Here is a 14,684-nt window from a genome sequence, read left to right as displayed (position 1 = left end):
TCTTACTCCACAAAAGATGTATCACAACGAAATGGAGACACATTTGAAGAATGCTTTGCTAATATTCTTTCTCGTCTTGAACCCAATACACCTTACCATTTGGTTAGAATTGAGAAACTACTGAGCCAGTCGTGGAGAAAGGGAAATATAATTATTAGGACGGGAATGGAATCCCCTACAAGCCAAACAGTATCAAGGTGGAACTCCTTTAATGCCATCCCACAGCATGTTAAGAACTCATGTGGTGCATATTGGGTAGATGGTATTGCACTGCAATCAGGAAGGCAAGTTTTAAGATTACTCCCATATCAGTGTTCTTTGATTCCCGTTAAAAGCCTCTGGAGCCAAGTAAAGAGCCATGTGGCATGTAACAACAAAACTTTCACTCGTAGGGAAGTAGAAAAACTATTACTAGAAGGGATTGAACTAGTAACTCTTCAGTATTGAGAATTGAGTGTAAATCATGTCATTGAAATGAAAGACACCAGGCGAGTTGGCCGTGTGGTTAGGAGCGCGCAGCTGTGAGCTCGCATCCGGGAGAAAATTGGTTTGAACCCCACTGTCAGCAGCCCTGAAGATGGTTTTCCGTGGTTTCGCATTTTCACACCAGGCAAATTCTGGGGCTGTACCTTAAATAAGGCCATGGCTGCTTCCTTCCCATTCCCAGGCCTTTCCTGTCCCATCATCGCCATAAGACCTATCTGTGTCGGTGCGACGTAAAGCAACTAGCAAAAAAAAAAAACGGGAGATGACTGGCTAGTAGAAGATCTCTGACAATGACTACAATGCTATGGAGGGGATTGAGTAACCTATCTTTTTTCCAACAACTTAATTAGTGAGTACCATCTTCAGAATTATATCAGAAATCTTCTTGATTCATTCTGGTGATTGAATAAATGTTATTATAATGCTTAAAAGCATTGGATTGGAAGTCCACAAATCCAAGTGTTCTGGCATTATAATAGATAAAGGAAATCTTAAAGAAGTACAACTCTGTACATCAGAGAATATAAAAATCAAAAGCATTGGCTGTGGTGAAACAATTAAATATTTGGGAGTAGAGTTTTCTAAGACAATCACCATAAATCATAATAAAGTTAGTTATAACCTAAAAGACAATCTGGAGAAATTAATTGCCACTCCACCTCTGAAAGCTGATCAAAACTTAAATATACTAAATAACCACATATGACCAATACTTGTGTATCCATTACACAATGCCCTGTTCGAGCAGTTGTCGAAAGGATTCCTTAAGGACGTAGACCAGGTCTTAAAGAGTGCACTTCAAAGAGATTCTTTCACTTCTGTTGATGTTCTGGATGCCATGATTTATTCACCTGCAGAATATAAAGGTTTAGCATTAGTTAAGGCCCAGTGGAAAGCATTTATTCAACATCTTAATGTGATAAACATTATTGTAAAATCTAACAACGTATACAGTATGCACTCTGTGGAAGAAATACTGAGAAAGAAAAAGCTGACTACTTTCTTAATTTGAACATTGCTGCGGGGAAAATCAACAATAAAAAACAAATAGCAAAGCTATCAGGGGAAAGGTAAGAAACAAGGAGTTCAAAAAATGGTGCTTCCTTCCTTAAAAAAGAAGTAAAGGAATTCCCCTCCTTGCACAGCATCCTCAAGGAAATAAGTGATTTGCGGTAAAGGTAGGCTTTTCACCATCAGAGTGGAATGAAAGCATCAAATGATGGCAGATATGGCTCCAGTAAGAAGCTTGTATGGTAGAAGCCAGGAGAACAACTACTGCAGGCATACTTGTATGAGATGGAAACTTCGGGACTTGTTCTCAGCTGCTGTCCATTCGGCTCATTGCTTAGGAATACTCACCATCACACGATTCACCACCTAATTGCAAAAGCTTTCTGCAATAACAGGTGGGAAGTATATGAAGAAGTGAACTGCGTAGCTGAAAATGGGAGTACGAGAAAAGTAGATATTCTAGTCATCGACAAACAGAGAGATCATTCTGTAACATTGGACCCAACAGTACGTCTAGAATCAGGTGAACAACAGCTGCACTATGTGCACTCTGAGAAGCAGACGATCTATGTTTCAGTATCTAATTACATCATGGAGAAATATCATATGAACTCCATCACTGTCTACGGATTGTAAGTGGGTGCAAGAGGTACCATACCAGGGATGATGGCCAAGTTGTGGAAGAGGTTCACCCTCAAGGTAAGCTACCTAGGCACGATTGCCGAGGCAGCTGTGCATGGGTCTGTGCTTCTTTTAAGGAACCATTTATATTTTTTTTAAACATAAAAATTGTAAAACACTGTGTCTTATGGCAAACCCGTTGAGGGTCAATTTCCTAAATAAAAGATTATATATATATATATTTATTTTATAACATGTTAGTTACGGGTTATTTGAACTATCTATCGATCTCAAGGTTTCTTGACTGATGTTTTTATGTGAGTAATACTGCAGCGCTTACATGGCTGGAGTTGTTATTGTTGACACCCAGGTTGTTTGAGATAGGATATAATGTTTTACATCACTGATGACAATGCAAACACTAGCCTATCATGAGAACCACTCTTGACCTCTAGCTATCCAAGTTTGAAAGTACCGAGTTATCAGTGTTGCATAACAATTTCTGCTGTGGAGCATGAAGCTCTCTGATGCTCAGAATGAGCTTGTGCTGCTGGTTAGGATCCCAGACCATTGCCAACCCTTGCATACTCTCACATTCATGATTTTTGGAGAAAACTTTTTAGTGATTGCCATAGGATTGATCTGGTATTCACCTAAGTAGTTGATTGGTGATTTCTAGGTGGTCACCTTCCATGGTGGTTTCTTGACATGTGTGGATGTTAGTTGGAAGTTGGCCATTCCATATACATTGATTAAGCGATGTCCATTGGCATTTACCTTTCTGCGTGCTAAGAAGTTCCTGATAATATGTCCATGTTCTTGTTCTCTTCCAATTTTTGCATTAGCATCTCCAAGGAGGATCTTAACATATTGCTGAGGTATCGTGGTGAGTGCTCCTCCGAGTTGTGACCAGAATGTCTCAACTTTATTTTTGTTAGGTTCATGGCTGACTAGAGCATGTGCGTTCACCAGTATGTAGGTCTTGTTGGTGCATTTAACTGAGAGTAGGGAGAGGCATTCTGAGGATGATGTGAAGTCTAGCACCAAATTCTGGGTACTGTTATGTTCTAGGAAAGCTGTTCCCAACACTTGTAAATTACTATTTGTTAGTTTGATTGCAGGCTTCACTTTGTAGATGCAATATCCACTGGAATCAAAGTGATCAAAATCATGAAATTGTGTTTTCTGTACAGCAAGTATGAGGATTCCAAATTTGTCGCAGGTATCTGTCAGTATCTTGAGTTTACCTGTTTTGGTCAACATCTGCATGTAGAATATGCCAATGAATTGAGTTCTCTTGGGTTTAAGGAGTTTGGGGAAGCTCCGACTCTTCCCTGCATAATGTCCTGGCCACCTAGAACCTGAATAACCAGGTTTGCCTTTGCTCTTATCTGCGTGGGCCTGAGGTAATTGCTCTATTGCTTGTGTTTCCATCATGTTAAGTTTGTGGTTGATTTTGGCTGGTGGGCATGAGTTTGGGGCATGTGGGTCACTGATTATCAATACACTCTCATTGTAAGGGTTGTTACTCCATACGGGCAGCTGGTGTTTGACTGATGTTTGTTTGTGACAAAGATTACCAATTTGCCTGTCGCTCATCAGATAAGATATTGGTCTCCTCCTAACATGGGCTACAGACGCCATTGGCAGCCATCCGCTCTGGATCAGATACTGCCATTAAAAACGGGTATCTGCCTCCGAAGAAAGAGATACCTTTTAATCTCATTAGTCCCGAGTGATTGGCTACCTCTTCCACCACCTACACTGTACTGAAGTCCATTTCCTCCACCATAGATGCTGTTGAGGTCTTTGCACTTTACCCTGAGCTTGGGCTCTCCGTATGTATGTCCCCTGAAGGGAGGATATCCCAGCATTATAAAGCCTCTGGGAGTAGCGCTGCCTGTTGTCCACAGGTCATATTGGATATTGAGACCAGCCCTGCACAAGTGCAGGGGCCCTCTATCTGCCATTTGGGACTGTGTCCTGTAGGGGTCAGGCTCCACTTTGCAGCTGGAATTATTATTGTTGTTGTTGTTGTTATACTTTCATATGAAATACGAACATGTTCTTTTGTCTCAGGGCTCCTATCCGAACTGCAATGTCAAATGTTTCATTAGAGGTACAAATATTACCAAAATACAAATTAACTCACAAGGTACTGTGGAGGCGGTGAGGGAGACTGTTGCCCAAAGATGTCCCAAACCCCTGAATGAATGAACAACAGTAGTAGATGTACTTGGTGTCTGTTTTCTGCTTAAATACACCAAAACTATTTCCCAACAATAAGTGACCTTGTATATTTAAGAAATTGTAACAGATATTTTATTTACTTTTCAGCCCAAATTTAAGTCAAATACCAAGGAACCAGAATATATAAAGATTGAACCAGTATCTCCTGAAAGGTTGGAAACTTCATCTACAGTAAGTAGTATTTTTTAATATATCAATATTTGTGCAAGTGCTGTTCCTCCAGGACTTAAAACCATGGTCTTTCACTTCATATACATGCATGATTTCATACATTAATATTGTTTATTACCGAGCTCGATAGCTGCAGTCGCTTAAGTGCGGCCAGTATCCAGTATTCGGGAGATAGTAGGTTCGAACCCCACTGTCGGCAGCCCTGAAAATGGTTTTCCGTGGTTTCCCATTTTCACACCAGGCAAATGCTGGGGCTGTACCTTAATTAAGGCCACGGCCGCTTCCTTCCCACTCCTAGCCCTTCCCTGTCCCATCGTCGACATAAGACCTATCTGTGTCGGTGCGACGTAAAGCAACTAGCAAAAAAAAAAAAAATAAATAAATAAAAAAAAAAAAAAAAAAAAAAAAAAAAAAATGATGATTCCATATTCCTAAAATTCTGTTTGTCATATTTTGGACAGTTCGTATGCTATTTTATGATTAACATTATATTCACACTTTTAACATACCATGTAAATCCTCTGTCTTAGAAAATGCAGTATATTAATAATTTGCTCTCAGAATAAACACATATATTTTTATGTAACACAGAGTTGCTTTTATAAACAAAAAGTTCAATAGTTCAATTTATTGCAAGCCTTATATTTATAATTTTTGTAAACTACGAAGTGGAGCTAATTACAGTATCCCCTGCATTATAAGAGGCGATTGATAGAGCTGACTCACTGGGATGATCTTGCAACTTGAAAGTGTGAGTTGGCAACCATATGGGACTTAGTTGAGTGTGGGATTGTTTTCACTTACTAGTGCCGGGCTCTTTTAATTCACCATGAGCAAAGCAGTGACAATCATTTATAAATTGACTCATTACAGATTTGTAGTTCAAACTCAAAAGTTAAAATGTACCATTCTATTTGTTGTGTGGAAATATTTCTTCAGTATGTCACTTTTTGAAAATGAATATTATTTCTAAAGAACTAAATGACTTATTACATTTTTAACGGTTCAGTTTTTCATAGTTTTGTTCCAATTGATAAATTGGATGCATGACAGTCGACGGCACTATTACATTTCCAACAAATGCATCAAGGCATAGAGGAGGAACAGAACTATGTTATTGCCAATTCTGCCTACCAGCTATTACATTCCTGTGCTGATTTTTAGTGTAAAATATGAAGATACTTTATGAATCAATTTTCAGTTTGATTGCTATTCATTCCTTTCATTGGTTATTCTTATGCTTTTTGGAGGATCTTTGGACATAAAGTCATCTTTAGCTCCATGAGCACTAGAAGCATTGTCTACATTCTGTATACATTTCGTTCTGAGGCTTGTTTTAACTTTGAAACCAACCATTATATTTCTATCCTGTTGACATGCTAGGCCTAACACAGAATTGGATTTTCTGTCAGAGTTTATACCCCTAGCCTTCAAAGATTCCTCTTTGCCACAAGCCAGTGGTTTCTTCCTTATTTAACCTCAAGAAGAAGGGTATAATGCTTCTAAATCAGTTAGACCCTTTGTTGTTAAAGATCTGAAAGCCAGTCTTGTTTAAGTCATTATTATCGCAATGCATTACATCTTAAATTTAAATAGTATCATATTGGTATTTATAAATAGGTAAGAGCAATTTTTAGAGAATAATATGATTGTTTAACAGTTTTTAGATGTCAATATTTTAGTTGATGAGTATTATGGAGCCCTGATTAGTCTCTTGTGAGATGTACAGTAGTGTTTACAGTGCAACGGTGTGGGCTGGAACACATTTGTTACTTTCATTGACCTGTCTCAACCTGGTCAAACAGAGTGGCTCAGACGGTTGAGGCACTGGCCTTCTGACCCCAACTTGGCAGGTTCGACTCTGGCCCAGTCCGGTAGTATTTAAAGTACGTCAGTCTGTACTAGCACGTAAAAGAACTCCTGTGGGACTAAGTTCTGGCACCTAGGCTTCTCCAAAGACGGTAAAAGTAGTTAGTGGGATGTAAAGCCAATAACATTATTATTATTATTATTATTATTATTATTATTATTATTATTATTGTACCGTGTGGTACACCTCCACGCCGCTTATTTAAAATTTGCGCCAATTGAAACTCCTCTGCTGGAGGAAGTCTGAACTCTATCTACGGTATTAATTTTCAAGTTTCTCAGAAGATGTCACTACTTGGAAACTTTGGAGTTTTTGAACGGGGTCATTTTTGATGCATTTTTGTTTTACCTGTAGTAAGAAGTGTGAACTTTCTCTTCTAGAGGACACTACTGAAAAACTACAATGGTGCACCCTAGTGTGAAGTGAAAGAACTTTTTTTTGGAGAAAATTTAATTTCAAAAGTTTGTTCTTTGCTAAATTTCTTTCAGTCATTGTTTAAGTTGGCAATATTAACCATTTCTTTCCCCTTGTTTTGAATTTAGCCAATCCCGAATTTCTTTAATTAATTTTCCACCAATTATGTGTTTCTTCTTCATCTTGTGTAGGGGTTTTCTTTATCCACCAATAAAATGATTGTGGGTGGGTGTTTTTCTTCCTGAAACACCTCGAACTTTCTGCGAGAGTATATAAACTGCTGATTTTAGGGTCTCTGCGCCACTTCTGTACCATCTTTCAGTGTGTAAAGTACGTAGCAGGGGGCGGGAAGCGCCTCTTTCTTCGGGGAGCAGTTCAACGCCAAGGTAATGGCCTTTTAATAACTTCTTTTCTTGCTAGCTCAGCAGTTTAACTCTCGGGGCAGGTCCGAAGTGTTTCTACCGTGTAACTTTCCCTAAAATGTAAAGACTCTTAGCATCTATTCTCTTTTAAAGCTACATATTGGGATAGAGAGTGCTTAACCCTCTCGAGCTCCCACTCATATTGTGTCGAGGTGAACTTATTTCTCACAACCGATTCTTCCTTAATGTAATGTAAATTGTTCTTTTCTAAAGTCACCTCTGTAGTATGGGATTAGCCCTTGCATTAGTGGCCTAGAGCCAAATTAGGTTTTAAAACAAATGCATTAGGAGTGCAGTTCGCCTCCTCTCAAATTGGTATTTTAGAGGCCAGGTAATTAATCTTTTCTCATTTAATAGGCCTCAGTAGGTTGGGTATCTTACCCCTGTGTTTATGTCCTTAGAGGACAGCTTGAGAGTCAAGTTTGGGGTGGTCTTTTATAGGCCAGAACATTGAAAGCGTATTGCTCTTTTGAAATTTGATTTCTGTGTGCCTCGAGGAGGCTTTACTGTGTAATTTTGGAGCAAGTGCTCCTGGGCATGATTGGGGTCTTCTGCCCCTTTGTTGAATTCCTTTATATTGTAAAATTGGGCTAATTGTTCAAGTATTTGGGTTTGGCTCTCGGAGCCCATCCGGTAACTCTGTAATTGTACATTCTCGAATAGCGGCCTTGCTACTCTGTACCTGCCATGCTTGTTATTTTTTTTGATTTTATAAAGAAAATATAACCTTGTTAAATTTTACATGAACTCTAATTTCGTAGCTTGAGACCCGTTCACACCCGCACCTTCTTTCACCTCTAACTACCACGGAATACTCCGTAACAAGTGGTAGCAGACCGTGGTTGAATGGGTCTCAATTTAGCCCCTTTTGACGGCTAAACATTGTTTTGTTCCGAACTCTAACAATTTTCTCCGTTGTTGGATTTTTTTGATTTTTTCAAAATTGTTCTGTCATCATGCCCGGCCCTCGCGATGTTCTCCATCTTAACTATTTGCGCAAGGAGGAGTTGATCTATGAATTAACTATTAGAAATGTGCAATCTGGAGGCACGGTTGCGGTAGACACAAACAAGCTTAGAGAGTCCCTTGATTTGCCCATTTCCATCCCCACTTTGGGAGAGAAAGAAATTGACGACTCTCTTTCCACGATCACCGGGAATACTACTGGGCTAGCATCTGTAGTTAGTTTTTTTGACGAAAATGATCCTTCTCCTAATCAAATTAAGCGTGTGCAAGCCAGGCTATACCATTTTTCAAATAGAGTTAACGATCTGTTGTCTCTGAAGTTGAATGACGTTCAGAGGAAGGAAGCTAGTATGTTGCTTGAAAATATTTCTGAATTATCCAGTAAGGTTACCCAATTGTTAACTGGGGAAGTTCCTCCCAAAATCGATCAACCCACCACGATGAATGCAGGTAGCGAGGAATAGCCTCCTAAAGGAGAAGTCAATAGGATAACCGTTGCTGCTCAAACTATCTCTGCCCCATTGGACAAAGAGTCTGAACGCCGTAACTCATTGAATAATGTACGTTCTGAATTAACTTCTTTGCCACTTAAACCTTTACCGACTATGTCACCTGGGTTCAGCAGTTTGCCTCATCCATTGGCAATGTTGCTCAGAGGTATCTCGAAGTTTTCTGTCAACACCACCAGTGAAGTTATTTCTTTCTAAAGGTTTTTAGTTGAATTTCAGGATCATGCCCTTGTTTTTTCTCTTTCTCCCTGTCAAATTTTGCAAATCATCTATCCTTATGCAATTGGTATTCTCTCTGACAAAATAGTAAGAGCCATAGCTGAACAGTCATCTATTGAAGATTTTCATGCACACTTGCTTGCAAATTTTATTCCTGCCCGCGCGAGGTCATCTCTGATTCAGAAGTACTATTATCGAGTACAGAGATTGGATGAAAATCTGGCTGATTTCATACAAGACATTAAGTTTTATACTAGGGTGTTTGCTCTTCATTTTCCTGAAGATCAGATTGTACAGGCTATTGTAGAAGGAATTTCACCATCCTATAGGTCATATTTGTGTTTCGCGGCGTGCCCGCAAACCTTCTCTGAACTTGAAGCATTGGCCGTCTCAGCGGAAGGAGTTAGATACGCCGATTCCTTGCGTGTCGCGAAAGAACCCCCGCCTTCTTTTAGTAATACTCGGCCTCCACCTCGCCGATCAGCCACACCTCGTAAATGTTACGCTTGCGGGTCGCCTGACCATCTTCGGAACAAGTGTCCATTGATCAAATCTAGTAGGGCAAATAATGGAGCTGGCTCATCACAAGGCTGTTTTAAATGTGGGGCTTTCTCACATATCGCCAAAAATTGCCCAAATTCAAATAGCACCCCCTCCTGCTCAACTTCTGGCGCAAATTCCACCAATGCCTATAATAAAAAGTGACTAGTGGCTTCGGCTGAGTCGACTAATCCATCTTTCCGAGGCTCAGCCCCTGGTAAACAGATCGAAACTTCAGGGAACGTTCAATCTGCAAATTCATCTTTTGAATGTCCTAAAGAGTGTCTTAGGATTGCGGCGGATACCCCCGCACCTGTTCCTTTTCTTAAGATTGAGTTAAATAATGAGCCTATAACCGCTCTATTAGATTCAGGCAGTGTTTGTTCAATTATTTCGGATCAATGGTATTCAAAATTGAAATCTGTTTGTAAACTACCTGACTATTGCTCATCTACTGTTCAATATGTTTCGGCTAATTCATCTCCATTAGAAATTCTAGGTTCTGTACAGGTCAAAATTCGTATTTTTAAATTTACATGGAAAATCAAATTGTTTGTGGCTAAGCACTTGTCTTGCCCCATTATATTGGGAGCGGACTTCATTTCTCACACTGGTCTTGTGCTCGATCTTCAGAGTAAATCGTGCACATTCAAATTTGCTTCCAATTGTAAAATCCCCTTGTTAAAATGTAATTCTGCATCATGTTCATCTATTTCGCCTACCCAGGATGAGATGTTGTTAGACCTTAGACATCTACCTGAGGAGCAGGCTGATAGTATTCGTAAGTTGTGTCAGTCGTTTCCAGAGGTGTTCTCTGATACTCTTGGTGTTACTGACCTTATTGAATACAAAATTGAGGTCACGGATTCGATTCCTGTCCGTTTTCCACCTTATAGGCTATCTCCACCAAAAATGAAGGCTCTGAAAGAAATCATCGATCAGATGTTGAAGGATGGTATTATTAGGCCCTCTAAGTCGGCGTATTCTTCGCCTATTTTTCTAGTCCCGAAACCCCAAGGTGGCTTCAGGCCTGTCATTGATTATAGGGCTCTCAATCGGAAGGTGGTGTTACAATCTGTGCCCCTTCCTGACCTTCATTCTTGTTTTTCATGGTTTCGTAAGGCCAAGTTCTTTACTATCTTGGACCTGAATCAGGCCTACAATCAAATTTCCCTTGCGGAAGAGTCTAAACATCTTACGCATTTGCCACGGACTGGAATTTATACGAATACAACCGCGTGCCTTTCGGGCTCCCCACGGGAGCAGCTGTACTCACTAGGCTGCTAGATAGGGTCTTCTCCGACATCAAATTTGAGTACTTGTATCACTACTTGGATGATGTCGTCGTATTTTCGGAGACCTTTGAAGAACATCTAGATCATCTGCGAGAAGTTCTCAATCGCCTTCGTAAGGCTGGGTTAACTGTCAAGTTGTCCAAGGTTGCCTTTGCTAAGCCCTCTATGTCATTCCTAGGGCATATTGTGTCACCCGATGGTGTTGCAGTCGATCATTCTAGAACACAGGCCATCCGTGATTTTAAACCTCCCAAGGACATCAAAGGTATCGCCAGGTTCATTGGTATGGTAAATTTCTTCAGGAAGTTAATTCCTAACTTCGCTAATAGAGTGGCGCCCTTGAACCTTCTTCGTAGGAAAGGCATCAAATTCGAGTGGGGACCTTCTCAACAAGCCGCTTTTGAAGATCTTAAATTAGCTCTCTGTAATGCCCCTGTCCTTGCTATACCTGATTTCTCAAAGAAATTCATCGTTCAAACCGACGCGTCGTCGTCAGCAGTAGCTGCAGTCCTTCTTCAAGAGACTGAACTAGGGAGGCGACCCATCGCCTATGCATCTAGGACCTTGTCGGCTCAAGAAGCCAAGTATTCCATCTATGAGCTCGAAGGTTTGGCAGTCTTATTTGCCTTAGAAAAGTTCCGCCTCTATCTGGAACATGTCAAATTCGACCTGGAGACAGATAATCAAGCCTTAAGCTGGGTCTTAGGTAGGCCGCGTCGTACTGGTCGTATAGCCCGTTGGGCCATCCGTATTTCTGCCTTCCAATTCGATGTCAGGCATATCCGAGGTACCGAAAATGTTGTGGCCGATGGACTCAGCCGTATGTTTTCCAACGAGGTCGAGACCCATGAACCGGTCGACAGTTCATCACCTCCCGAGTCTATACTATCTGATGTCAATGTCATCTTAACAGATGCTCCCATGCTCTTTAGGGATATCGTGAAATACCAACGTGAAGATCCGACGCTAGCTCCGATAATGAAAACCCTTTCTTCTGGGGAACATGTCGTCCCTTATGTTCTGAGGAATGGTGTTTTATGTTGCCCATCAAGGCATGATAAGATGATGAAGGTTGTCTTTCCAGCGGTTCTTGTACCTATGATCTTCAAGTATTATCATGAAACCCCATTAGGAGGGCATCTAGGCATCTTTAAAACTCGTGAGAAGATTCGTGAAATGTTCATCTGGAAGGGTATGGACGGTGAAATCCGTGAACTAGTAAAGGCTTGTAAATCCTGTTTGCTTAGTAAACCAACCATGTCCACCAAGGTAGGCCTTTTGTCTTCTCATCAAGCGTCGCGCCCCATGGAACGCCTGTATATTGATTATGTAGGACCCTTCCCCCAGTCGAAGGGAAATGCTAACAAGTTCATCTTTGTATGCGTAGATGGTTTTACAAGATTTTCTTGGTTATTTCCGACTAAGCTGGCTACCGCTCAGTCCACCATTACTTGCCTAAATTCTATTTTTGCTTCTTTTGGTCCGTGCCAATATATTGTGTCTGATAATGCTAAGGCGTTCACATCAAATCTTTTTCGTAAATTCTGTTTTGACTTGTCCATCTCTCATGTAACAACTTCTGCTTATTATCCTCAACCATCTCTGGCTGAACGGGTTAATCGTAATCTCAGGTCCGCGCTTATTGCCTATCATCATGAAGATCATTCCAGGTGGGACACGTCCCTGCATTGGTTAGCTTTTGCTTTGAATTCGGCGGTCCATGAATCTCACAAGTTTACTCCAGCTTCTTTGATGTTCAAGTTTGTTCCCAACACGCCGCTCTCTAACCTCTGGTCTCTGAGTGACATTCTACCCGAGACAATAGATCCGGATAATATCAAAGATCTTTGGAAGAAAGCTAAAGCCAATCTTAAGGTGTCTCATGAAAAGGTTAGGGAAAGATATGATCGTGGACGGAGACCCACCAATTTGAAGGTAGGCGACCAAGTGATGGTCAAGAATTTTGTTCCCGCGGGCAAGCTTGCCCCCAGATTTCATGGGCCGTGTGTCATTCTCGATTTCCTTACGCCGGTTACGTTGTTATTAAGCAATCTAGCCACCGAGAGGATATTTAGGGTTCACCTGTCGCAGGTGAAACCTGTATAATTTCTGTGCTAACCTGCCTCATATAATCTTGAAAGGATTATGAAGGTTATATTTTTTTTTTTTGAGTTTTCACTTTTAAGGCATTCTGCCCCTTCTATAATATTTTTCTATATTTAAGCATTTTTTGTAAACCTCCCCCGATTAGTTAAACTGCCATTCTGTCCTTACCACGGCCATTACCACGCTCCCGTCTCCTGCTCCACTACACACAGTGGCTCATGGGAATTAAATAAATATCTCCACGCCGCTGGCCCCTCAACCTCTCCACAATGAATATACCCTAAAATCATTCTGGTCCAACAGAAATTCTGCCGCCGAGCTTTATGTTTTAGTGCCCCCGCAGCCGCGCGGCGCCGTACCGCTTCTGGAATAGAGGAAGGGCCCCCTCTCCTCCAGCGAGGTCGACCAGTGTATGGCGAGCCGGAGCCCTCCTCCCGGCCAAGGCTGATATGCGGCGCACAACCGGTAACTGGCCCGCGACCTGCATGTTCTCCGCGGGCGCGGCGTGCTTCAACACCACTGCTCCTCTCATAGTGCGGGCGAGCGGTATCTCAGGGTACTTGAGGGGTCCGAGTGGCCTCCTCTGGACACAAGCTGCAGCGGCCGGTCTGGCCATCCTATTTAATTAACTACATGGACATTTACTATCAGCAATTACTACACTTGGGAATTCTACTGCAATATTTGGTGGACTTAGAAAATTTTTCTTCACTTTCAAGTATTAAAAGTTTTTCTTCTGAATTCAATTCCTACAAACATAAAGACATTACTTCAACAGTTACTACAAGTATTTTGAAACGGGATCAAACCAAATTTAGAAAATTTTTAAATGCTTCTGCAATTAACCTCCACACCAACATCATAACTTGGACCTTATTTTCAAACAAAAGTTTATGTTCTTCTGTGTTACCCCCTTGGAGGAACTTTTGGGGGGGGAGGTCTGTACCGGGTGGTACACCTCCACGCCGCTTATTTAAAATTTGCGCCAATTGAAACTCCTCTGCTGGAGGAAGTCTGAACTCTATCTACGGTATTAATTTTCAAGTTTCTCAGAAGATGTCACTACTTGGAAACTTTGGAGTTTTTGAACGGGGTCATTTTTGATGCATTTTTGTTTTACCTGTAGTAAGAAGTGTGAACTTTCTCTTCTAGAGGACACTACTGAAAAACTACAATGGTGCACCCTAGTGCTAAGTGAAAGAACTTTTTTTTGGAGAAAATTTAATTTCAAAAGTTTGTTCTTTGCTAAATTTCTTTCAGTCATTGTTTAAGTTGGCAATATTAACCATTTCTTTCCCCTTGTTTTGAATTTAGCCAATCCCGAATTTCTTTAATTAATTTTCCACCAATTATGTGTTTCTTCTTCATCTTGTGTAGGGGTTTTCTTTATCCACCAATAAAATGATTGTGGGCGGGTGTTTTTCTTCCTGAAACGCCTCGAACTTTCTGCGAGAGTATATAAACTGCTGATTTTAGGGTCTCTGCGCCACTTCTGTACCATCTTTCAGTGTGTAAAGTACGTAGCAGGGGGCGGGAAGCGTCTCTTTCTTCGGGGAGGAGTTCAACGCCAAGGTAATGGCCTTTTAATAACTTCTTTTCTTGCTAGCTCAGCAGTTTAACTCTCGGGGCGGGTCCGAAGCGTTTCTACCATGTAACTTTCCCTAAAATGTAAAGACTTTTAGCATCTATTCTCTTTTAAAGCTACATATTGGGATAGAGAGTGCTTAACCCTCTCGAGCTCCCACTCATATTGTGTCGAGGTGAACTTATTTCTCACAACCGATTCTTCCTTAATGTAATGTAA

General features: G+C 40.9%; 1 protein-coding gene across 7 annotated transcripts in view; it reads left to right on the top strand.

Moving 5' to 3' along the window:
* Positions 1-14,684, top strand: part of LOC136864279 (gastrula zinc finger protein XlCGF57.1) — a 231,976-nt gene that overhangs the window by 37,222 nt on the left and 180,070 nt on the right. For all 7 annotated transcript variants that reach the window (XR_011017793.1, XM_067141109.2, XM_067141102.2 and 4 more), the window contains exon 2: positions 4,456-4,539. The gene's annotated coding sequence lies outside the window, so the exon portion shown is untranslated. The remainder of the gene's footprint in view (positions 1-4,455; positions 4,540-14,684) is intronic.

This window comes from Anabrus simplex, chromosome 1 (assembly GCF_040414725.1).
Source record: "Anabrus simplex isolate iqAnaSimp1 chromosome 1, ASM4041472v1, whole genome shotgun sequence".
Lineage (NCBI taxonomy): Eukaryota > Metazoa > Arthropoda > Insecta > Orthoptera > Tettigoniidae > Anabrus > Anabrus simplex.
The sequence above is the reverse complement of the archived record's forward strand: the minus strand, read 5'-3'. Positions and strand labels throughout refer to the sequence as shown.